This window comes from Pan troglodytes, chromosome 18 (assembly GCF_028858775.2).
Source record: "Pan troglodytes isolate AG18354 chromosome 18, NHGRI_mPanTro3-v2.0_pri, whole genome shotgun sequence".
In the NCBI taxonomy this organism is placed as follows: Eukaryota; Metazoa; Chordata; class Mammalia; order Primates; family Hominidae; genus Pan; species Pan troglodytes.
Window position 1 is genome coordinate 13,031,110 of NC_072416.2, and position 25,292 is coordinate 13,056,401.

Genomic DNA, 25,292 nt, shown 5'->3' on the forward strand with positions numbered 1-25,292 from the left:
TATGCTGTCGGGGTCATATCTAAAAAAGGTCATTGTGCAGACCAACGTCATGGAGATTTTCCCTGTGTTTCCAGTAGTTTTACAGTTTTGGGTCTTACATATAAGTCTGTTTTCTTTTTTTCGAGATGGAATCTTGCTCTGTGGCCCAGGCTGGAGTGCAGTGGCATGATCTTTGCTCACTGCAGCGTCTGCCTCCTGGATTGAAACAATTGTTGTACCTCAGCCTGTTTTTGTTGTTTGTTTGTTTGTTTTAATTGAGACAGTGTCTCACTGTCTCACAGGATGGAGTGCTTGATCTTGGCTCACTGCAGCTTCCACCTCCTGGGCTCAGGTGATGCTCCTGCTTCAGCTTGTCCCAGTAGCTGGGACGAGAGGCATGTGACACCATGCCTAATTTAAAAAAAAAATTTTTTTTTAAAGATTTTTGTAGTGACAAGATTTCCTTGTATTGCCCAGGGTGGTCTCAAACTCCTGGGCTCAAGCAGTCCTCCTGCTTTGACCTCCCAAAGTGTTGGGATTACAGGCATGAGCTACCACGCCCAGCCTACATTTAACTTTGTAGTAATGCATTTAAAGTTGATTTTTGTATATGGTGTGAGATACTGCCTAGTTTCTTCTGCGTGTAGATATTCTGTTTACCCAGCACCATTTATCAAAGCAACTATTCTTTCCAAATTGTATGTTTTGCCATTTGGTTGAAAATCAATTTAATATAAATCTGTGGCTTTTATTTCTGAGTTCTCTATTCTGTTCCATTGGTTATGTGTCTGTTTTTATCCCAATACTGTACTGTTTTGTTTACTGTAGCTTTGTGGTATATTTTGAAATTGTCTAGTATGATCCCTCCAGCTTTATTCTTTTTGCTTAAGATTGATTTGGCTTTTTGGAGTCTTCTGTGGTACCACATAAATTATCCATTTTAGGATTGTATTTTTGATTTCTATGAAAAGTGTCATTGGAATTGTTATAGGGATTGCATTGTCTCTATAAAGTGCTCTGGGTGGTATAGTCATTTTAGCAGTATTAATTCTTCCAAAATATATAAGGAACTCAAATAACAAGAAAACAAGCCAATTAGAAAATGAATTCAAGAGTTTGAGGTTACAGTGAGCTATGATCGTGCAGTTGCATTCCAGCCTGGGCCACAGAAAGACCATGCCTCAAAAGAAAATGGGCTGGGCGTGGTGGCTCATGCCTACAATCCCAGGATTTTGGGAGGCCAAAGCGGGTGAATCATTTGAGCTTAGGAATTTGAGACCAGCCTGGGCAACATGGCAAAACCCCGTCTCTGCAGGAAATTAGGTGCACGCCAGTGGTTTCAGCTACTCAGGAGGCTGAGGTGAGAAGATTGCATGAGCCTGAGAGGTGGAAGTTGTAGTGAGCTGAGATCGTGCCACTGCCCTGCAACCTGGGTGACAGAGTGAGACCTCATTTCAAAAAAAAAAAAAAAAGGCAAAGGACCTGAAGAGATGTTTTTCAAAAGAAGACATACAAATGGCTAAAGTGCACATCACTAATATTCATGGAAATGTCAGTTAAAACCACTATGAAATATCACATCTTACACCTGTTAGGATGACTTATCAAAAATAAAAGATAAGACTGGGCATGGTGGCTCAAGCCTGTAATCCCAGCACTTTGGGAGGCTGAGGTGGGTGGATCATGAGGTCAGGAGTTTTGACACCAGCCTGGCCAAGATGGCGAAACCCCATCTCTACTAAAAATACAAAAATTAGCTGGGTGCGGTGGTGGACACCTGTAATCCCAGCAACTCGGGAGGCTGAGGCAGGAGAATTGCTTGAACCCGGGAGGCGGAGGTTGTAGTGGGCCAAGATTGCGCCCCTGCACTCTAGTCTGGGCAACAGAGCAAGACTCCATCTCAAAAAAAATAATAATAATAAATAACAAATGTTGGCAAAGATGTAGAGAAAAGGGAACTCTTGCACACAGTTCATGGAAACATGAATTAGTATAGCCATTATTTTTTAGAAGTTCAAAAACATTAAAAATATACCTATGATCCAGGAATCTTATTGGATATATATCTAAAGGATATTAAATCATTATATTGAAGAGATACTTGCACTCACATGTTTATTGCAGCATTATTCACAGTAGATAACAGAATCAACCTGTTTATCAAGGAATGAACGAAGAAAATGTGGTATATGTACATGATGGAATACTATTTTGCCTGTCATTTGCAAGAACATGAATAAACCTGAACATTGCGTTAATTGAAATAATCTAGACACAGACAAATAGTATATGATGTCACTCATTTTTGGAATCTAAGACTCATTTAAGGAAGGAGTAGAAAGGTGATTATACAGCTGGGGGGTGGGGTTGAATAGATAGTGGTCAAAGGATATAGAATTTCATTTAGGGAAATATGTTCAAGAGATCTGGCCAGGTGTGGTGGCTCACTCCTGTAATCCCACCACTTTGGGAGTCCGAGGAGGGCAGATCACCTGAGGTCAGGAGTTCAAGACCAGCCTGACCAACATGGAGAAACCCCATCTCTACTAAAAATGCAAAATTAGCTGGGCGTGGTGGTGCATGCCTGTAATCCCAGCTACTCAGGAGGCTGAGGCAGGAGCATCGCTTGAACCCGGGAGGCACAGTTTGCAGTGAGCTGAGATTGTGCCATTGCACTCCAGCCTGGGCAACAAGAAGGAAACTCATACTAAAAGAAAAAAAAGGATCTATTATTCTATTGTGCAAAACCTGACTAGTCAGTAACAATATGCTGGAAATTGGAAAATTATACAACGGTATTGTTGAAATTCATAAATAATAACTGTAATCTTAAATGAAAAAATAGTAATACTAAATTGATCTACAAATTCAACACAATCCTTAAGAAAATTGCAGCTGGCTTGGGAGAAATTTATGATTTTTCTTTTCTGTGTAAATTTAAGGAGAGTTTATTTTTAAGTATGGTAACAGATAGGGATTCAGTTTCCTTCTTATACATATGTTAATCCAGTTTTCCCAGCACCATTTATTGAAAAGTGTGTGTCCTTTCTGCAGCATATATTCTTGTCAACTTTGTCACAGATCACTTGGCTGTAGATATGTGGCTTTATTTCCGGGTTCTCTGTTCAGTTGATCTGTATGTCTATTTCTATACATTACTATGCTGTTTTGATTACCATCAGCTTTGTATTATAATATTGTTAGAAGTCAGGTAATGCAATATCTTCAGCTTTATTGTTGTAGCTTAGGATTGCTTTGGCTATTTGGGCTCTCTTTTGGTTCCATGTGAATTTCAAGACTGTTTTTTGTAATTCAGTGAAGAATGACATTGGTATTTTGATAGTGAATGCATTGAATTTGTAGATTGCTTTGGGCAGTATGGCCATTTTAACAATATTAATTCTCCTGATCAGTGAGCATGGGATATTTTTCCATTTGTGTCAGCTACAATTTCTTTTGTCAGTGTTTTATAGTTTTTCTTGTATAGGAGGTCTTTGACCTCCTTGGTTAAAAATATTCCTGAGTATTTTATTTTACGTTTTGTAGCTATGGTAAATGGGATTGCCTTCTGATTTGGCTCTCAGTTTGATTGTTATTGGTGTATAGAAATGCTACAGATTTTAATTTGTTGATTATTTTATTTTTTTATTTATTTTGAGACAGAGTCTTACTCTGTCAGTCAGGCTGGAGTGCAGCGGCACAATCTCGGCTCACTGCAACTTCCATCACCCGGGCTCAAGCCATTCTCCTGCCTCAGCCTCCCAAGTAGCTGGGATTACAGGCGCCTGCCACCACGCCTGGCTAATTTTTCTATTTTTAGTAGAGATGGGGTTTCACCATGTTGGTCAGGCTGGTCTTGAACTCCTGACCTCAGGTAATTTACCTGCCTTGGCCTCCCAAAGTGTTGGGATTACAGGCATTAGCCACTGTGCCCAGCCGTGTGTTGATTTTTGCATCCTGAAACTTAGTTTGTTTATTAAATTAAGAGTTTTTTGGAAGAGTCTTCAGGATTTTCTATACATAAGATCATGTATCATCAGCAAACAGATACACTGATATCCTATTTCCCTTTTCTTTCTCTCTCTTGCCTGATTGCTATGGCCTCCAGGATATATAGTAGTATGTTGAATAGAAGTGGTGAAAGTGGGCATCTTTGTTTTGTTCAAGTTCTTAGAGGGGATTCTTTCAACCTTTCTTGATTTAGTATGATTTTGGCTGTGGGTTTGTTGTATATGGCCTTATGGCCTTTATTATTTTTAGCTATGTTTCTTCCTTTTTGTGTGTGTTTTTTTGAGACAGAGTCTTGCTCTGTTGCCAGGTTGGAGTGCAGTGGCACGATCTTGGCTCATTGCAACCTCCATCTCTTGGGTTCAAGTGATTCTTATGCCTCAGCCTCCTGAGTAGCTGAGATTACAGGTGCCCGCCACCATGCCCAACTAAATTTTGTATTTTCAGTAGAGACAGGGTTTCACCATGTTGTGGCCAGGCTGGTCTCGAACTCTTAACCTCAGGTGATCCACCTGCTTCAGGTGATCCACCTGCCTCAGCCTCCCAAAGTGCTGGGAATATAGGTATGAGCCACCCTGGCCTTAATGCTACATTTACCATAATGCTAAATTTTATGAAATGCTTTTTGTGCATATATTGAGATCATATGGTTTTTGTTCTTAGCTGTGATAAATCACATTTATTGATTTGCATGTGTAGAACCATCCTTGCATCCTTGGTATAAAACCCACTTGATTATGGTTTATTTTTATTTATTTATTTATTTTTGAGATGGAGTTTTGTTCTTGTTGCCCAAGCTGCAGTGCCATGGTGTGATCTCGGCTCACTGCAACCTCCACCTCCCAGGTTCAAGCGATTCTCCTGCCCCAGCATCCCGAGTACCTGGGATTACAGGTGCGCACCACCATGCCCGGCTAATTTTTTTGTATTTTTAGTAAAGTCGGGGTTTCACCATGTTGGCCAGGCTGGTCTCGAACTCCTGACCTTGTGATCCGCCCACCTCGGCCTCCCACAGTGCTGGGATTACAGGCGTGAGCCCCTGCGCCTGGCCTGTTATCTTTTTTATGTGCTGTTAGATTCAGTTTGCTAGTATGTTGTTTAGGATTATTTCATTTATGTTTATCAGGGCTATTGGTCTGTAGTTTCTTTTTTTGCTGTGTCCTTGTTTGGTTTTGATATCAAAGTGATACTATCTTCATAGAATGTGTTAGGAAGAATTCCCTCCTTTTTTTCCCCTCTTTTTTTTGAATAGTTTCAAGAGGATTGGTATTAGTTCAGCTTTGTATGGTAGAATTCAGCTGTGAATCCATCTGGTTATGGGCTTTTTTGTTGTTGGGAGTCTTTTTTTTTTTTTTAATTGATTCAGTCTCACTAATTATTCATCTATTCAGGATTTCTGTTTCTTCTTGGTTAAGGCTTGGGAGGTTGTATGTTTCCAGTAATTTATCCATTTCCCATAAGGTTTCCTGTTTGTTATTATATAGTTGTTCATAATAGTCTCTGTTGTTGTTTTGTATTTCTGTGGTATCAGCTGTAAGGTGTCCTTCTTAATTTCTGATTTTGTTTATTTGGACCTTACCTCTTCTTGGTTGGTGTAGGTAGTAGTTTTCCAATTTTGTTTAAATTTTCAAAGAACCAACTTTTTGTTTTATTGATACTTCTTTTTGGTCTCTATTTCATTTAGTTCTGCTGTGACCTTTATTTCTTCTGCTAATTTTTGGCTTGATTATTTTTCTAGTTTCTTGAGGTACAATGTAAGATTTTTAATTTTTGAATTTTTTTTTTATGGAGACGTTGAATGCCATAAACTTCTCTCTAAGCACTGCCTTTGCTATATCCCAGAAGTTTTAGTATGTCGTTTTTCTATTTTCATTTGTCTCAAATGTTCTTAATACCCATATTCATTTTTTCAATGACTCAGTGATAGTTCAGAAGCATGTTGAATTTCCATATATTTTTATAGTTCTGAAGATTCTCTTTGCATTGATTTCTAGTTTTATTCTGCTGCGGTCTGAGAAGATACTTGATATGATTTTGATTTTTCTTTTGTTTTGCTTCGTTTTGAGACAAGGTCTTACTTACTCTGTCACCCAGGCTGGAGTGCATTGGCATGATTTTTTACTTACTGCAGCCTTAACCTCCTGGGCTCAAGCGATTCTTCCACCTCAGCCTCCCAACTAGCTGGGACTACAAGCATGTGCCACTATGCTTGGCTAATTTTTATACTTTTTTGTAGAAACAGGGTTTCACCATGTTGCCAGACTGGTTTCAAACTCCTGAGCTCAAGTGATCCTCCCACCTCAGCCTCCCAAAGTGCTGGGATTACAGGCATGCGCGACTATGTCTGGCCTGATTTTGGTTTTTTAAAAATTTGTTCACAGCCAGGTACAGTGGCTCCCCCTGTAGTCCCAGCATTTTGGGAGGCTGAGGCAGCAGGTTTGCTTGAGGTGAGGAGTTCGAGACCAGCCTCATCAACACAGCAAGACCCTTTCTCAAAAAAAAAAAAAAAAAAAAAAAATGTTGAGTCTTGTTTTGTGGTCTAATGGTCTGACTTGGAGAATGTTCCATGTGCTAATGAGAAAAATGTATACTCTGTTCTGTGAATGAATGTTAGGTTCATTTGGTTTAAAGTTCAATTTCAGTCCAATATTTGATTTTTCTGTTTCCATCTGTCTAGTGATGTTTCTGTGGAGATTAGTGATTTTCCAGGTTAATGGATGTCAGGTGTAAATCCTGCTACCACTGCAGCTGGCTCTTAACTGTAAGTGCCACCTACTGGCCTGGAGGTCAGCCCACATAGCTTATTACAACATGTGACACAAATGCACCGGGCTCAGGAGTGTGAGGTGAGTTCTCATGACTTCATGTTACCAGAATTGTCCATACCATGCTGGCTACTCAGGAGGTTGTGAACCTGCTCACCTACCTGGTACACTGCTACTACGACTGGCATTTGAGAAAACCACCACACTAAGGCTTTTTAGAACCAAGGAAATAATAGAGTTTTCACCACTGAACTCGTCCAGAAGCAAAGTCACAACCTCAAGAAAAAAAACTCCTGTCCTAGTGAAAATAAATTTAATAATAGCAAGAAGCAGATGTGTCTCTGGATGTGCAGAAATACGCATAAAGTTACAGGAAGCATGAAAAAGTAAGGTATTATAACACCCCCTCAAAGGAACATAGGAATTCCTTAGCAACGGATTCTAACCAAAAATGATAATCGAAATGCTGAAGAGCTCAAAATGTTTTTAAAGAAACGTAATGAAATGCAAGGGAAATCTGAAAACCCATACAAAGAAGTCAGAAAATCAATTTAGGATATGAATGAGAAATTTACCAAGGAAATAGATATCTTTTCATAAAACCAAACAGAACTTTATGGCAATGAAGAATTCATTGAAGAAATTTTGGAATGCATTTGAAAGCCTCAAGTATAGATTAGCCAAAGCAGAAAAAATAATCTTTTGAATTAACCTAGTCAGACAAAAATAATATATAAGAATGAAGAAGGCCTTTGAAACATACAAGACTACATAAAGCCGCAGAACTAATGAATTAACAGTATTTCCAAAGGGAAAGAAAAAGCAAATATTTAGGGAACCTTTTTCAGGAAATAATGAAAACCTCCCTAGTCTAGCAAAAGATTCAGACATCTTAGATACAGGAGGCCTAATGATTCCTAGGAAAATATGTTGCAACATGGATTTAATGCCATATAGTCATCAAACTGTCTCAAGTCGAGGTGAAGGAAAGAATTTTAAAATCAGCAAGAGAAAAGTGTCTAATCACCTATAAAAGAAACCTCATTAGACGAATAGTGTACTTGTCAACAATAATCTTTTGTTTTTCCTTTTTGAGACAGAGTCTCACTCTGTCACCCAGGCTGCATTGAAGTGGTGCGAGCTCTGCTCACTGCACCTTCCGCCTCCCAGGTTCAAGCGATTCTCCTGCCTCAGCCTCTGGAGTAGCTGGGATTACAGGTGTGTGCCCCCAGACTCTGCTGATTTTTAGTAGAGACTGGGTTTCACCATGTTGGCCAGGCCGGTCTCGAACTCCTGACTTTATAAATGATCCACCCACCTTGGCCTCCCAAAGTGCTGGGATTATAGGCGTGAGCCACTCTGCCCAGCCTTTTTTTTATTTTTTGAGACAGAATCTCACTGTGTTGCCCAGGATAGTATGCAGTGGCACGATCATGGCTTACTGCAACCTCCACCTCCAGGTTCAAGCAGTTCTCATGCCACTGCCTCCAGCTGGGACTACAAGCATGTGCCACCATGCCCAGATAATTTTTTTGTATTTTTAGTAGTGACAGGATTTCCCCACGTTGGCCAGGCTCCTGGCCTCGAACTCCTGGACTCAAGTAAACCACCCACTTTGGCCTCCCAAGGTGCTGGTATTACAGGCATGAACCAGTGGGCCCAACCAGAAGTAACCTTACAAGTCAGAATGGGATGGAATGGGATGGGATGCGATTGTCAAAGTGCTGAAAGAAAAAAAAACGGTGAACCAGGATTTTATATCCAACTAGATTAAGCTTCATAAATGAAAGAGAAATAGTTTTTCTTATAGAAGGAAATGGTGAGGGAATTCATCACCAGTAAGTAGACCCTCCCTACAATAAATCCTCAAATCCTAAACATCTTAATGAAAGGTCAATATTTGGCTGGGCGCCGTGGCTCATGCCTGTAATCTTGGCACTTTGGGAGGCTGAGATGGGTGGATTGCCTGAGGTCAGGAGTTCAAGACCAGCCTGGCCAACATGGTGAAATGGTGAAACCCAGTCTCTACTAAAAAAAAAAAAATACAAAAAATTAGCCGAGTCTGGTGGCAGGTGCCAGTAATCCAGCTACACGGGAGACTGAGGCAGGAGAATTGCTTGAACCCAGGAGGCGGAGGTTGCAGTGAGCCGAGATCATACCATTGTAATCCAGCCTGAGCAACAACAGCAAAACTCCATCTCAAAAAAAAAAAAAAAAGGTTAATACTCATTATCGTGAAGACACCTGGAAGGGGCAGAGCAAGGTGGCTGAATGGAAACCGTTAGTTCAAGCTGCATTGTTTTGTAAGCCCCCCACCATTTTGCAGACCTTGCTCAGAGTGAAACATTCCACAGGGGCTTGGACCGTGAGAAACATCCTGCCTAACCACCTGACTACAGGAACATTCTTATCACATCCTGCTGGACAAAGGCCCAAGGAACATTCTTATCACGTCCTGCCGGACAAAAAGGCCAAACCACCTGACCACAGGAATATCTTCATCAACATCCTCCCAGGCAGCAAGCCATACCACCTAGATCCCTCCTGCCCAGACCTACAATTACCCCAGCCCGTAAGTGGCAGTGGGTCCTGGCACTAAGTTGGTCCCCCTATGTAGGTTTGTACTGACAATAAACCTGTGTTGCTGTTGAGCTGCAAACTCTGTCCTTAACCCTTGACTTCCCTTCAAAACCTAACAGAAGCTTTCACTTGAAGTCAGGAGTTCATGACCAGCCTGACCAACATGGTAAAACCCCATCTCTACTAAAAACAAACTAGCTGGGTGTGGTGGCACATGCCTGTAATCCCAGCTACTCAGGAGGCTGAAGCAGGAGAATTGCTTGAACCCAGGAGGTGGAGGTTGCAGTGAGCCGAGATCATGCCACTGCACTCCAGCCTGGGTGACAGAGTGAGAATCTGTCTCAAAAAAAAAAAGCTTCAAATAATTTTTTTCATAGAATATTTTACTCTGTCAGTCAGGCTGGAGTGCAGTGGTGCAATCATGGCTCACCACAGCCTCGACCTCCACAGGATCAAGCAATCCTCCCATCTCAGCCTCTCGAGTAGCTGGGACTACAGGCGTGCACCACCACCCTTGACTAATTTTTTATATTTTGTAGAGATGGGGTTTTGCCACGTTGCTTGGGCTGGTCTTGATCTCCTGGGCTCAAGCTGTCCACTTGCCTCAGCCTTCCAAAGTGCTGGGATTACAGGCCTGAACCACTGTGCCCAGCCAACTTAAAATAATTAACCTAATGGTGCATCTTAAAGAACTAGAAAAGCAAGAGCAAAGCAAACACAAAAGTAGAAGAAGAAAAGAAGTAATAAAGATCATTGCAGAAGAAACAAAAGATCAATGAAATGAAAAGTTAGGTTTTTTAAATATAAAGCAAACATTTATGCCGACTATGAAAAAGAATACCTCAGAAATTTGAAGCATCATTTGTGGCTACTATGAGCAACTTTGTAGGCCAATAAATTGGAAAATCTAGAGGAAATGGATACATTCCTAGGCCCATACAACCTACAAAGATTGAACCATTAAGAAATCAAAAACCTGAACAGACCAGTAACAAGTAATGACATAAAAGCTGTAATAAAACATTGCCCAGCAAAGAAAAGCCTGCGCCCCAATTGCTTCACTGCTGAATTCTACTGAACATTTAAAGAAGTAATACTAATCCTACTGAAATCATTTTGAAAAATAGATGAGGAGGTAATACTTCCAAACTCATTCCATGAGGTTACCCAATACCAAAACCAAACAGACACATAAAAATAAATAAAACTACAGACCAATATGAGTATTGATGTAAAAATCAGCAAAATGGTAGAAAACTGAATTTAACAATGCATGAAAAAGATTATTATTCATGACCAAGTAGGATTTCATCTGGCTTCAACATGTGCTAGCTATCAATGTGATACATTATATCAACAAAATGAAGGACAAAAATATGGTCGTTTCATTTGATGCTGAAAATGCATTTGATAACATGCAACTTCCCTACATGATAAAAACCCTCAAGAAACTGGGTATAGAAGGAATGTATCTCAACGTAATAAAAGCCGTATATGACAGACCACAGTTAGTATCATCCTGAATGGGGAAAAACTACAAAAGAACTACAAACCTTTGGTTTGAGATCGGGAACACAACAAGGCTGCCCGTTTTCACCACAGTTACTGAACATAGTACTATAAGTCCTAGCTAGGTGAATCAGAGGAGAAATAAGGGGCATGCAAATTGGGAAGGAAGAAGTCAAATTGTCCTTATTTACAGATGATAAGATCTTATATTTGGAAAATCCTAAACAATCCACCAAAACTAGTAATACTGATAAATTGAGTATAGTTGCAGTATACAAAATCACCGCACAAAATTCAGTAACATTTCTATATGCTAACAGTGAATGATATGTAAAGGAAATCAAAATAGTCTTATTTATAATATTGACAAATAAGATTATTTTTAAAATTTTTTATTTCTGTAGGTTATTCAGGAACAGTTGTTACTTGGTTACATAAGTTCTTTAGTGGTGATTTGTGAGATTTTGGTGCACCCATCACCCGAGCACTATACACTGAACCCAATTTGTGGTCTTTTATCCCTCATCACCCTTTCCCCTGAGTCCCCATAGTTCATTGTATCATTCTTAGGCCTTTACATTCTCATAGCTTAGCTCCCGCTTGTGAGTGAGAACATGCAATGTTTGGTTTTCTACTCTTGAGTTACTTCTTTCTTTTTTTTTTTTAGACAGAGTCTCGCTCTGTCACCAGGCTGGAGTGCAGTGGCACGATCTTGGCTCACTGCAACCTCTGCCTCCTGGGTTCAAGCGATTCTCCAGCCTCAGCCTCCCAAGTAGCTGGGACTACAGGCATGTGCCACCATGCCTAGCTAATTTTTGTATTTTTAGTAGAGGTGGGGTTTCACCATGTTGGCCAGGATGATCTTGATTTCCTGACCTCGTGATCCACCTGCCTTGGCCTCCCAAAGTGCTGGGATTGCAGGTGTGAGCCACCATGCCCAGCTCATGTCACAATTTCTTTATGCACTCGTTGATTAATGGGCATTTGGACTGGTTCCATATTTCTGCAATTGTGAATTGTGCTGCTATAAATAAGCCTTTGCAAATGTCTTTTTTGTATAATGACTACTTTTCCTCTAGGTGGATACCCAATAGTGGGATTGCCGGGTCAAATGGTAGTTCTACTTTTAGTTCTTTAAGGAGTCGCCACACTGTTTTCCATGATGGTTGTGCTAGTTTACATTCCCACTAGCAGCATAGAAGTGTTCCATTTACACCACATCCACACCAACATCTATTATTTTTTGACTTTTTGATTATGGCCATTGCAGGAGTAAGGTGGTATTGCACTGTGGTTTTGATTTGCATTTCCCTGATCATTAGTGGTGATGAGCATTTTTTCATATGTTTGTTGGCCATTGGTATATCTTCTTTTGAGAATTGCCTGTTCATTTCGTTAGCCCACTTTTTGATGGGATTATTTGGTTTTTTTCTTGCTAATTTGTTTGAGTGCCTTGTAGACTCTAGATATTAGTCATTTGTTGGATATATAGGTTATAAAGATTTTCTCCCACTCTGTGGGTTATCTGTTTACTCTGCTGACTCTTCCTTTTTCTGTGCAGAAGCTCTTTAGTTTAATTAAGTCCCGCCTATTCATCTTTGTTTTTGTTGCATTTGCTTTTGGGTTTTTGGTCATGAAATCCTTGCCTAAGTCAACGTCTATGTTGGAGATAAATGCTCGGTTCGCAAAGTGAAACCAGCACTCAGGCAAAAGTTTTCCCAGCAAGGCAATTTACTTCTGCAGAAGGGTGCTGCTCGTGTCATTGACGATCACAAGAGCACACTGAACAAAGGAGGGAAAGGGTTTTTATTCCTAATGTGGCCCCTGCATCTGTGTCAATCTCCCATGGGCAGGGGGGGGTAGGCGGGTCAGACTGCACATTCTAAGTTGACCTGATTGGCTATTTGTGGATATTTTTCCAAATAAGGAAGGGAAGGGGGATGTGAGTTACAGTGGTGGGACATGTGGTTTCAAAGGGTGGAATGGGTGCAGAGTTAGCAACCAAGGGAACAGATGTGAGTTATTGATTAGAACTGTTAGGACGGTTGTTTACAGTAATTAGGGGCAAGGAGGCATGGAGAACAAGAAAGTTGAGTTTGAAAACAAAGAATAAGGAAGTTAACAAGCTAAACCTTTGAAGAGGAATTTATTATATCTTATATGTAGAAGGGTTTTTCTGATGTTATCTTCTAGAATTTTTATAGTTTCAGGTCTTAGATTTAAATCCTTGATCCATTTTTTTTTTTTTATTGAGACTTTTTTTTTAATGAGCCATTCTCCTGCCTCAGCCTCCTGAGTAGCTGGGACTACAGGCACCTGCAACCTTGCCCAGCTAATTTTTTGAATTTTAATAGAGACGGGGTTTCACGGCATTAGCCAGGACGATCTTGATCTCCTGACCTCATGATCTGCCCGCCTGGGCCTCCCTAAGTGCTGGGATTACAGGCGTGAGCCACCATGCCCAGCCTCCTTGATCCATCTTGAGTTGATTTTTGTCTAAGGTGAGAGATGAGGATCCAGTTTCATTCTCCTACATGTGGCTTGCCAGTTATCCCAACACCATGTGTTGAATAGAGTGCCCTTTCCCCACTTTATGTTTTTGTTTGCTTTGTCAAAGCTCAGTTGACTGTAAGTATTTGATTTTCTCAGTTCTCTATCCTGTTCCATTGGTCTTTGTGCCTATTTTTATACCAGTAGCATGCTGTTTTGGTGACTATGCCCTTATAATGTAGTTTGAAATCAGGTAATGTGATGCCTGCAGATATGTTCTTTTTGCTTAGTCTTGCTTTGGCTATACAGGCTCTTTTTTGGTTCCATATGAATTTAGGATTCTTTTTTCTAGTTTTGTGAAGAAGATGGTGGTATTTTGATGGGAATTGCATTGAATTTGTAGATTGCTCTTGGCAGTGTGGTCATTTTCACAGTATTGTCTCTACCCATCCATGAGCACGGGATGTGTTTCCATTTGTTTGTGTCATCTGTGATTTCTATCAGCAGTGTTTTGTAGTTTTCCTTGTAGAGGTCTTTTGACTCCTTGGTTAGGTATATTCCTAAGTTGTTTGTTTTGTTTTGTTTTGTTTTTGTTTTGTTTTGTTTTCCCCCAGCTATTGTAAAAGGCGTTGAGTTCTGGATTTGTTTCTCAGCTTGGTTGCTGCTGGTGTATAGGAGAGCTGCTGATTTGTGTACAGTAACTTTGTATCCAGAAACTTTGCCGAATTCTTTTATTAGTTTGGGAGCTTTTTGGAGGACTCTTGAGGGTTTTCTAGGTATACAGTCACATCATCAGCACACAGTGACAGTTTGACTTCCTCTTTATCGATTTGGATGCCATTTATTTCTTTCTCTTGTCTGATTGCTCTGGCTAGGAAGAGAAGTGGTGAGAGTGGGCATCCTTGTCTTGTTTCACTTCTCAGAGGAACTGAGGCCACTGCGTCTGGCCTATGTTGGCAATTTTTTAATTGCCATGTCAATCTCAGTATGTTATTGGTCTTTCAGGGTATCTACTTCTTCCTGATTTAAATGCTTTCAACTTTTCCCCATTTAGTATTATGTTGGCTGTGGATTTGTCATAGATGGCTTTTATTACATTGAGGTATGTCCTTTGTATGCCAATTTTGCTGAACGTTTTAATCATAAAGGGATGCTGGATTTTGTTGAATCCTTTTTCTGTGTTTATTTAGAGATAATTGTATAATTTTTGTTTTTAATTCTTGTTATGTGGTGTATCACATTTATTGAATTGCATATGTGAAACCACCCCTGTATTTCTGGTATGAAACCCACTTGATCATGGTGGGTTATCTTTTTGATATGTTGTTGGTTCAGTTAGCTAGTATTTTGTTAAGGATTTTTGCATCTATGTTCATCAGGGATATTGGTCTGTAGTTTCCTGTTTTGATTATGTCCTTTGCTGGTTTTTGTATTAGGGTTATACTGGCTTCATAGAATGATTTAGGGAGGATTCCCTCTTTCTCTATCTTTTGGAATAGAGTCAGTATTGGTACCAATTTTTCTTTGAATGCCTGGTATGATTCAGCTGTGAATCTGTCTGGTACTGGGCCTTTTTTTTTTCTGTTGTTGTTGTTGTTGTTTTGTTTTGTTTTGTTTTGTTTTTTTGAGACAGAGTCTGGCTGTGTTGCCCAGGCTGAAGTGTAGTGGCACAGTCTTGGCTCAAGCAGTTCTCCTGTCTCAGCCTCCAGAGTAGCTGGGATTACAGACGTGTGCCACCATTCCTGCCTGATTTTGTATTTTTAGTAGAGATGTGGTTTCACCATGTTGGCCAGGCTGGTTTGAACTCCTGACCTCTGGTGATCCACCCACCTTGGTCTCTCAAAGTGCTGGGATTACAGGTGTGAGCCACTGCGCCTGGCCTATGTTGGCAATTTTTTAATTGCCATGTCAATCTCACTGTATGTTATTGGTCTTTCAGGGTATCTACGTCTTCCTGATTTAAGCTAGGAGGGTTATATCTTTCCAGGAATTTATCCATCTCCTCTAGGTTTTCTAGTTTATATGCATAAAGGTGTTGAATTAGCCTTGAATGATCTTTTATATTTCTGTGGTGTCAGTTGTAATATTTCCCATTTTGTTTCTAGTTGAGCTTATTTGTTTTTTTTTTTCTCAGCTTTTCTTGGTTAATCTTGCTAATGGTCTATTAATTTTATTAACCTTTTCAAAGACCCAGCTTTTTGTTTCATTTATCTTTTTTTGTTTGTTTGTTTTTGTTTTTTATTATTACACTTTTAAGTTCTAGGGTACATGTGCACAAGGTACAGGTTTATTACATAGGTATACATGTGACATGTTGGTTTGCTGCACCCATTAACTCCTCTCATTTATCTTTTGTATTCTTTTTGTTTCAATTTCATTTAGCTCTGTTCTGATCTTAGTTATATTGTTTCTTGTGCTGTGTTTGGGTTTGGTTTTTTCTTGTTTCTCTATTTCCTTGAGGTGTGACCTTAGATTGTCTGTTTGTGCTCTTTCAGACTTTTTGGTTTAGGCATTTAGGGCTATGAACTTTCCTCCTAGCCCCGCCTTTGCTATATCCCAGAAGTTTTATAGGTTGTATCTCTATTGTCATTCAGTTTGAAGAACTTTTTAATTTCCATCTTGATTTCATTGTTGACCCAATGATCATTCAGGAGCAGGTTATTTAATTTCTATGTGTTTGCATGGTTTTGAAGTTTCCTTCTGGAGTTGATTTCCAGTTTTTTTCCACTGTGGTCTGAGAGAGTGCTTGATATAATTTCAATTTTATTAAATTTATTGAGGCTTGTTTTGTAGCCTATGATATGGTCTACCTTGGAGAAAGTTCCATGTGTAATGAATAGAATGTATATTCTGCAGTTGTTGGGTAGAATGTTCTGTAAATATATCTGTTGAGTCCATTTGTTTCAGGGTATAGTTTAAATCCATTATTTCTTTGTTGACTTTCTGTCTTAATGACCTGCCTAGTGCTGTCAGTGGAGTTGAAGTCCCCCACTATTATTGTGTTGCTGTCTATCTCATTTCTTAAGTTTTATCAGTTTGGGAACTCCAGTGTTAGGTACTTATATATTTAGGATTGTGATATTTTTCTGTTGGATAATGCTTTTTATCATTATATAATGTCCCTCTTTGTCTTTTTTAAGTGCTGTTGCTTTAAAGTTTGTTTTATCTGATATAAGAATAGCTACTCCTGCTTGCTTTTGATATTCATTTGCATAGAATGTCTTTTTCCACCCCTTTACCTTAAGCTTATGTGAGCCCTTATGTGTTAGGTGAGTCTCTTCAAGGCAGGAGATAGTTGGTTTGTGAATTCTTATCCATTCTGCAAATTCATGTCTTTTAAGTGGAGCATTTAGGCCATTTACATTTAATGTTAATGATATGGTTTGGCTGTGTCCGTACTCAAATCTCAACTTGCATTGTATCTCCCAGAATTTCCATGTGTTGTGGGAGGGACCCAGGGGGAGGTAATTGAAACATGGGGGCCAGTCTTTCTCATGCTATTCTCGTGATAGTGAATAAGTCTCACGAGATCTGATGGGTTTATCAGGGGTTTCCGCTTTTGCTGCTTCCTCATTTTTCTCTTGCCACTGCCATGTCAGAAGTGCATTTCGCCTCCCACCATGGTTCTGAGACATCCCCAGCCATGTGGAACTGTAAGTCCAATTAAACCTCTTTTTCTTCCCAGTCTCAGGTATCTCTTTATCACCAGCATGAAAATGGACTAATACAGTTAGTGTTTAGTTGGGAGGTACTATTCCGTTCATCATGCTGTTTGTTGCCTTTATACCTTGGTTTTTTGTTTGTTTATTGTATTTTTGCTTTATAGGTCCTGTGAGATTTATGCTTTAAAGAGGTTCTGTTTTGATGTGTTTCCAAGATTTGTTTCAGGATTTAGAGCTCCTTATAGCAGTTTTTACAGTGTTAGCTTGGTAATGTTGAATTCACTCATCATTTGTTTGTTTGAAAAAGACTATATGTTTCCTTAATATATGAAGCTTAGTTTCGCTGGAAACAAAACTCTTAGCTGATAATTGTTCTGTTAAGGAGGCTGAAGATAGGGCCCCAAATCCTTCAAGCTAGGAGGGTTTGCCAAGATATCTGCTGTTTATCTAATAGATTTTCCTTTTTAGATTACCTGATGCTTTTGCCTTACAGCTCATAAGATAGGTTTTCCTTTATAGATTATGTGGTGCTTTTGCCTTATAGCTGATAAGATTCTTTCCTTCATCTTAACTTTAGATAATCTGATGCCAGTGTGCCTAGGTGATGCTCTTTTTGCAATGGATTTCCCAGGTGTTCTTTGAGCTTACTGTATTTGGATATCTAGGTTTTTAACAAGGCCCGGGAAGTTTTCCTTGACTATTCTCCCAAATACGTTTTCTAAACTTTTAGCTTTCTCTTCTTCCTCAGGAATGCTGATTATTCTTAGGTTTGGTTGTTTAACATAATCTCAGACTTCTTGGAGGCTTTGTTCATATTTTCTTATTCTTTTTTCTTTGTCTTTGTTGGATTAATTAAAAAACCTCGTCAAGCTCTAAAGTTTTCTTATGCTTGTTCAGTTCTGTTGCTGAGACTTTCTAGAGCATTTTGTATTTCTATAAATGTGTCCATTATTTCCTGAAGTTTTGATTGCTTTTTATTTATGCTATCTATTTCACTGAAGATTTCTCCCCTTATTTCTTGTATGATTTTTTTGATTTCCTTAAATTAGGCTTCACCTTTCTCTGGTGCCTCCTTGATTAGCTTAATAACTGACCATCTGAATTCTTTTTCAGGTAAATCAGGGATTTCTTCTTGGTTTGGATCCACTGCTGGTGAGCTAGTGTGATTGTGTGTGTGTTTGTGTGTGTGTGTGTGTTTTTTGGGGGGGGATGTTAAGGAACCTTGTTTTGTCATATTACCAGAGTTGGTTTTCTAGTTCCTTCCCATTTGGGTAGGCTCTGTCAGAGGAAAGGTTTAGGGATCAAGACTGTTGTTCAGATTCTTTTGTCCCACGGGGTGTTCCCTCGATGTAGTACTCTTCCCCTTTTCCTAGGAATGTGGCTTTCTGAGAGCCGAGCTATAGTGATTGTTATCTCTCTTTAAAATTAAATACCTAGTAACTAACCGAAGATGTGAAAGATACCTACAATGAAGACTGTAAAACACTGATGAAAGAAATTGAAGAGGACACAAAAAAATTAAAAGATATTTCATGTTTGTGGATTAGAAAAATCGATATTGTTAAAATGTTCATACTGCTTAAAGCAGTCTGCAGATTCAGTGCAGTCCCTATCAAAGCATTGATGACATTCTTCACAGAAATAGAGAAAACAATCCTAAAAGTAGTATGGAACCGCGGAAGACTGAGAATAGCCAACACTATTCTGAACAAAAGGAAGAAAACTGAAGGAATCACATTACCTTACTTGAAGTTATACTGCAGAGCTATAGTAACTAAAACAGCATGGTACTAGCATAAAAACAGACCAAACAGTAGAACAGAATAGATATCCCGGAAACAAATCCATACACCTACAGTGGGTGAACTCATGTTTGACAAAGATGTCAAGAACAAACATTTTCGAGAAGACAGTCTCTTCAATAAATGGTGCTGGGAAAACCGGCTATTCACATACAGAAGAATGAAATTAGATCTGTTATCTCTCACTATATATAAAAAGGCAAAATGGATTACTGAAATCTAAGACCCCAAACTATGAAACTGCTAGAAGAAATCATTGGGGAAACTCTCTAGGACATTGTTCTGGGCAAAAAAATTTTCATAAGCATTGGTAACCAAATGAAAAATGGACAAATTGGATCACTTCAAGTTAAGCTTCTGCACAGCAAAGGAAACAATCTACAAAGTAAAGAGACAAGGCACAGAATGGGAGAAAATATTTGTAAACTACATGTTTGACATGGCATTAATAACCAGAATATAAGAAGCTCATATGACTCTGTAGGAAAGAATCTAATAATCCAATTATACAATGGTAATACCTGAATAGACATTTCTCAAAAGGAGAGATACAAATGGAAAGCAGGCATGTGAATAGCTGCCTAATGTCATTGATCATCAACAAAATGCAAATCAAAGCTACAGTGAGATATCACACCTCATTTAAAATAGCTTTTATTCAAAAGACAGGTAATATGAAATGCAGGTGAGGATGTGTAGAAAGGGAATCCTTGTACATTGTTGGTGGGGATGTAAATTTGTACAACCAGTATGGAGACCAGTTTGGAGGTTCCTTAAAAAACTAAAAATAGAGCTACCATGCAATCCAGCAATCCCGCTGCTGAATATATACCCAAATGAAAGGAAATCAGTATATCAAAGGGATATCTGCAATTCCATGTTTGTTGCAGCACTGTTCACAATAGCCAAGATTTGGAAGCAACCTAAGTGCTCAACAGCAGATAAATGGATAAAGAAAATGTGGTACATATACACAATAGAATACTATTCAGCCATGAAAAAGAATGAGATCTGTCATTTGCAACAATGTGGATGGCTCTAGAGGTCATTATCTTCAGTGAAATAAGCCAGGCACAGAAAGACACACTTATGTTCTCACTTATTTGTGGGAGCTAAAAATTAAAACATTTGAATTTATGGTGAGAATAGAAGGATGGTTACCATAGGCTGGGAAAGGTATTTTGTGTTGGGGAAGAAGGTGGGGGTGGTTAATGGGTATAAAAAGTAGTTAGAATGGGCCAGGCACAGTGGCTTACACCTGTAATCCTAGCACTTTGGGAGGCCGAGGCAGGTGGATCACCTGAGGCCAGGAGTTCGAGACCAGCCTGGCCAACATGGCGAAACTGCCTCTCTACTAAAAAACACAAAAGTTAGCCTGGTGTGGTAGTGATGGGCACCTGTAATCCCAGCTACTCAGGAGGCTGAGGCAGCAGAATCACATGAACCCAGTAGGCGGAGGTTGCATTGAGCCAAGATCACACCACTGCACTCCAGCCTGGGCAACAGGGCAAGACTCTGTCTCAAAAAAAAGTAGTTAGAATGAATTAAGACCTAGTTAACCTAGTATTTAATTGCACAACTGGGTGACTATAGTCATCAATAATTTAGTTATACATTTAAAAATAACTAAGACTATAATTGGATTGTTTGTAACACAAAGGATAAATGCTTCAGGGGATAGATACCCCATTTACCAATGTGATTATTATGCATCGCATCTCTGTATCAAAGTATCTTATGTACCCACAGAAGTTACAAATTAAAACTGGAAATGAAACCTCATGAAAGTATAAGAATCAGAGGTCATATAAAACAATCACATAAAGGAAGAAGAGAAAGGAATCAAATGGCAACACAGTGTAATTCCATTATACCACAAAGACGAGGAAAACAAGGAAAGAATTTATACAACAACTAGGTAATAATTGATAATGTGACAGGATCAAAACCTCTCATATTAATATTAACATTGAACCTGAATGGATGAAATGCTCCACTGAAAAGAGAGATTGATGGAATGGATTTTCAAAACCCATCAACCACGTATATGCTGCTTACCAGAAATGTGTCTTACATGGTAAGACACGTTTAGACTCAAGTTGAAGGGGTAGAAAAAGATATTCTGTGCAATGGAAACCAAAATTGAGCAGGAGCAGCTAGACATATCTCACATACAATTAGCTTTAAATCAAAAGCAGTAAAGAAAGACAAACATGATCATTATTTAATGATAAAGGGATCAATTCAACAAGAGGATATAACAATCCTAAATATGCATGCAGTGAACACTGGGCCACCCAGATTCATTAAATATTACTATAGTTAAAGAAAGAGATAGACAGCTGAACAATAATGGTAGGGAACACCACCACACTCATACTAGACAGAAATTGATAATCTGGTCCTAAAATTTATATGGAAATTCAAGGGACCCACAATAGCCAAAACAGTCTTCTCCAAGAATAACAAAGTTGGAGGACTTACACATCCTGAATTCCAAACTTCTCACAAATGACAGTAATCAAGATAATGTGGTACAGACCTATACACAAATGGAATAGAATCGTGAACCCAGAAATACACCTTCTCATTTAAAGTCAATTTGTTTTTTATGAGGGTGTCATAAAAAAGGTAAGTAATGGTGTTTTAAAATTGTGCTGGAACAATTGGATGTCCACGTCGGTTGTGGAGACCCTAACCCAGTGGCTCTAGAGGAATTAAAGACACACACACAGAAATATAGAGTGCGGAGTGGGAATCAGGGGGCTGACAGCCTTCAGAGCTGAAAGCCACAAACAGAGTTTTACCCACGTATTTATTGACAGCAAGCCAGTGGTAAGCATTGTTTCTATAGAGTATAGATTAACTAAAATGGGAAACAAAGGGATGGGCTCTGGCTAGTTATCTGCAGCAGGTATATGTCCTTAAGGCACAGATCACTCATGCTATTGTTTGTGGTTCAGGAACGCCTTAAGCGGTTTTCCACCCAAGGTGGGCCAGGTGTTCCTTGCCCTTATTCTGGTAAACCAACAACCTTCAGCGTGGGCATCATAGCTATCACAAGCATGTCACACTGCTGCAGAGATTTTGTTTATGGCCAGTTTTGGGGCCTGTTTATGGCCAGATTTGGGGGCCTGTTCCCAACATGTCCCCCTTTTTTGTTTTTGCAAGACAATAGAAGCAAAGGCAGCTTTATCACGGTGAGCTACTACTTGCAGGAGTCAGGATCCACATCTGCAGACTATACAAAGACAACACAGATTAAAAGCGCAATCATCATTGAAATCACAGAGCCTCCAAGTGTTTTTATCCATTTTAATGGGTTAATAGCTGCTAATCTGTCTGCAGCTCCTTCAAGCACTCCAGTTCCTGGCATTAAGGTCAGGTGTGCCTGGGATGCTTTAAATATTTGTTCTTTTAATTTTGCAATGTCCAATGACAAGTTTGTAGAGTGTCCTTCTAGATGCTTTTTTATTCTTTCCCAAATTTTGATCTTATTAAGAGCCATGAATAGTTTCCACAAAGCCTTATGTTTAGCTCCTAGAGCGGGCCATATCATTTGAGGTTGAGGTGCAACTATACCACTGTGTTTCCAGATAATAGGAACTCTTGCCATACTTCTTACCATTTCTACCATCTGACTGTTTTGTTCAGACCAACTGAATATAGTGTGGCCATGGCACGCAGACTGAGAGGTACAATTCGTGCTAAACATCCCCTTAGGGGACCAATCAATAATGATTCCATGGGAATCATTGCGCAGCACCTCTGCCTGTTCTGCAACGCAATCTTCCCAAACAAGTACATTCATTTTTTCGGGCCAGGTCCAATTCTGTTTACAAACAGGTTTTTGATGGCAGTATACCTCAATTATAGGAGCAGATTTATTATGGTAAATAGTGAGACCAGAAAGCATGTGTAACTGTGTCATAGAATGATTACATCCAGGCATTATTGCCAGCCAAGATTGATAGTGAGAGGGTAGGCAACTAGTGGCCTTTCCCAAACAGTTAGGTGAATGTTCAAATCCTAAAGAAATATTCCTAACAGTTCCTTCCTCTTGGGTGAGATGGGCCTCTATTATCTGTAGGACCGAGCATCCAAGAGCTATCATTAGTGTATACCTCCACTGGGGGGTCCAGCCAAGTTACAGGCCGTAGAAGTGGTGGAAAAGGTAAATATACCCAATAAGTATAATTGTTCTCTGTGTCAGCCCTTGCTAAAGGAATACTCATGGCAGTGGTGATCACTGCTATCATAGCTATCATTAAATTACTCATTGTGATTGGTTGTCCCGCTTTCCTCAGGTTTTCTTCCACCATCTGTGACAGCTTCTTTATCTGTCCCCAGGTAGGTGGCTGCATTCGACAGGTGTTGCTCGTGACAGTTGGGGTCCTCCTCAGTGTCAGTCTCAACATGGCTGCAACTGGTGGGTGTTTGGAATCCTCCCAAAACCTCTTCTGGAGTATCTGGCTCATAGTAAGGCTTTAGGTATCTCAATGGCACCCAAATTGGCTGTTGATTCGGTCCTGGCGAAATACAAGCATAACCTCTACCCCAAATTATTATTTTACCTGTTTCCCAATTTTTGTTATTGCATCTCTCCACCAAACCAGTTGTTCTGCTTCTGCCTTTGCAGCTGGTTTCTGTAGATGCTGTTCAGCTGCTGATAGCATCTGGCCTTTACGCAGGCTCAAAAAATGTAAAGTCAATAATGCTAGATTCAGTTGCATATGTGATGTCCTGTAGTCCCTGTTTCCCTCCTTTTGCTTTTGCAACAGCTGTTTCGGGGAGAGATTCATTCATTCCACAATGGGTTGTCCTTGAGAATTACATGGGATGCCAGTAATGTGTTTAATATTCCATACAGAGAAAAATATAGCTAGAGCTTGGTTAGTATATATAGCCTGGGGCATTGTCCTTTTTAATAGATGCTGGAATGCCCGTCACCTCAAAACACTGCAAAAGATGATGTTTAACACAGGCAGAAGACTGTCCTGATTGGCATGTAGCCCAGACAAAGTGAGAAAAGGTATCTACACATACATGCACATAAGCTAGTCTCCCAAACGAGGGAACATGGGTGACATCCATTTGCCAAAGAGAATTAGGTTCTAATCTGCGAGGATTAACTCCTCCTATAAAAGATGAGGAATGCACCATTTGGCAAGTTGGGCATCGCTGGATAGTAGCTTTAGCTTCTTTCCAGGTAATGCTATACCTGCGTTTGAGACCAGAGGCATTAACATAGGTTAAATTGTGAAAGTGTCTGTCATTAGATACTGCAGTAGCAACTAGGTGATCAGCCATTTGATTCCCTGCAGTCCAAGGTCCTGGAAGAGGTGTGTGAGCCCTAATGTAAATGATGTAAAAGGGTGCATTCTACTCCTAACTGCTGTTTGCAATTGGGAAAATAATCAGTTGTTCATCTGTGTGAAATCGTAACTGAGCATTTTCAATTAATTGTGTGGAATGAACCACCTATGAAGAATCAGAAATCACATTAATAGGCATATCAAAGGCAGTCAATACCTCAATTGCAGCTACAAGCTCTGCTTTTTGAGCTGAAGTATAGGGCATCTGAAATACTTTACCTTTCAAGCCAGAATAAGAAGCTTTACCATTACTAGACCCACCTGTGAAGACATTTTCAGCACTTTCAGTTGGTTAAAATTTAGTTATTTTAGGGAGAATCCAATTAGTTAATTTCAAAAATTGAAACAGTTTTGTTTTAGGAAAATGGTTATTGAGAATATCCACAAAGTCAGCTAAATGAGTTTGCCAAGTAAGACTATTTATAAAAGCTTGCTGTATTTGTGCCTTTGTGAGACGGACAATTTTTCCAGGATCATATCCATGTAATTTAACAATCTGAGTTCTCTGATTTCCTATCACAGTAGCAATTTGATCTAAATAAGGAGTTAGAGTCCGTGAATTAGTATGTGGAAGAAAAGCCGCTGTACAAGATCTTGCTCTTGAACAATAACACCAGTAGGTGAACCTGAGTTGAAAAAAATTAGAAATCTAGGGTCTTCTCTGGATCTTTTCTACTTATTTGAGCCTTATGCACTTGCTTCTCAATTAGCTGTAACTCTGCCTCCGCCTCCTTTGTTAATTGCTGAGGGCTATTGCGACTAGGATCTCCTCTAAGGATAGAAAATAGATTACTCGTGGCATAGGTAGGAATGCCTAGAGCAGGTTGTATCCAATTAATGTCCCTTAGTAATTTTTGAAAGTCATTTAATGTTTTCAGTTGATCCCTACGTATGGTTGCTTTCTGTGGCACAATGGTAGTGTCATTTACTAAGGTCCCCAAGTAGGAGTAAGGAGTAGTAGTCTGAATTTTGTCAGGAGCTATGATTAAACCAGCACAAGAAATCAAAATTTGCAAGTGATCGTAAGATTGGAGTAATAATTCTCTAGTGGGGCAGCACAAAGTATATCATCCATATAATGAATAATGTAACACTGTGAACATTTTTTACGAGTAGATTCAA

General features: G+C 39.5%; 1 protein-coding gene across 39 annotated transcripts in view; it reads left to right on the plus strand.

The window, feature by feature from the left end:
* ATF7IP2 (activating transcription factor 7 interacting protein 2) overlaps positions 1 to 25,292 on the plus strand; it is a 97,632-nt gene that overhangs the window by 10,562 nt on the left and 61,778 nt on the right. For 8 of the 39 annotated variants that reach the window (XM_063796619.1, XM_054668172.2, XM_054668181.1 and 5 more), the window contains 2 exons: positions 18,107 to 18,145; positions 23,146 to 23,224. The exons of 9 other annotated variants lie outside the window; for them this stretch is intronic. The gene's annotated coding sequence lies outside the window, so the exon portion shown is untranslated. Of the gene's footprint in view, positions 1 to 6,664; positions 6,834 to 18,106; positions 18,146 to 23,102; positions 23,225 to 25,292 lie in introns of all 39 variants that reach the window. 22 more of the 39 variants (XM_016929393.3, XM_054668159.1, XM_054668169.2 and 19 more) reach the window with 7 other exon arrangements.